Source organism: Otolemur garnettii, unplaced genomic scaffold (assembly GCF_000181295.1).
Source record: "Otolemur garnettii isolate 467f Iridium unplaced genomic scaffold, OtoGar3 scaffold00061, whole genome shotgun sequence".
In the NCBI taxonomy this organism is placed as follows: Eukaryota; Metazoa; Chordata; class Mammalia; order Primates; family Galagidae; genus Otolemur; species Otolemur garnettii.
In genome coordinates, this window is record NW_003852456.1 from 356,489 (window position 1) to 356,839 (window position 351).

Sequence of the window (351 nt, forward strand, 5' to 3'; positions counted from 1 at the left end):
AAATATTTGTGACATTCTGAACACATAAGCCTTTCTAAGAGTGCAAAGGCTTCTCTCATGGGATGGGAAGAAAAGTGACTTTTCAGAGAAGGTTGGACCCTGAGTTTCTGTCACTCACTCTGGAAAGATTAATCCAGACAGGAGCTCCCCAGAGGGATTGTAACTGTCCGGCACGCAGAGCCCTCCATACAGGTCAAAGATACATTGGAATAGCACTGTTTTTTAGAGTCAAATAAATACATACACTTGCAAAAGTGACATATATTTATAAAAGTGGCCTATGACAGTGGGATTCAGGACAATGGGGGCTAGTTCTATCTCTCTAGTTTCAGTGACCAGCAGGTGCATGGG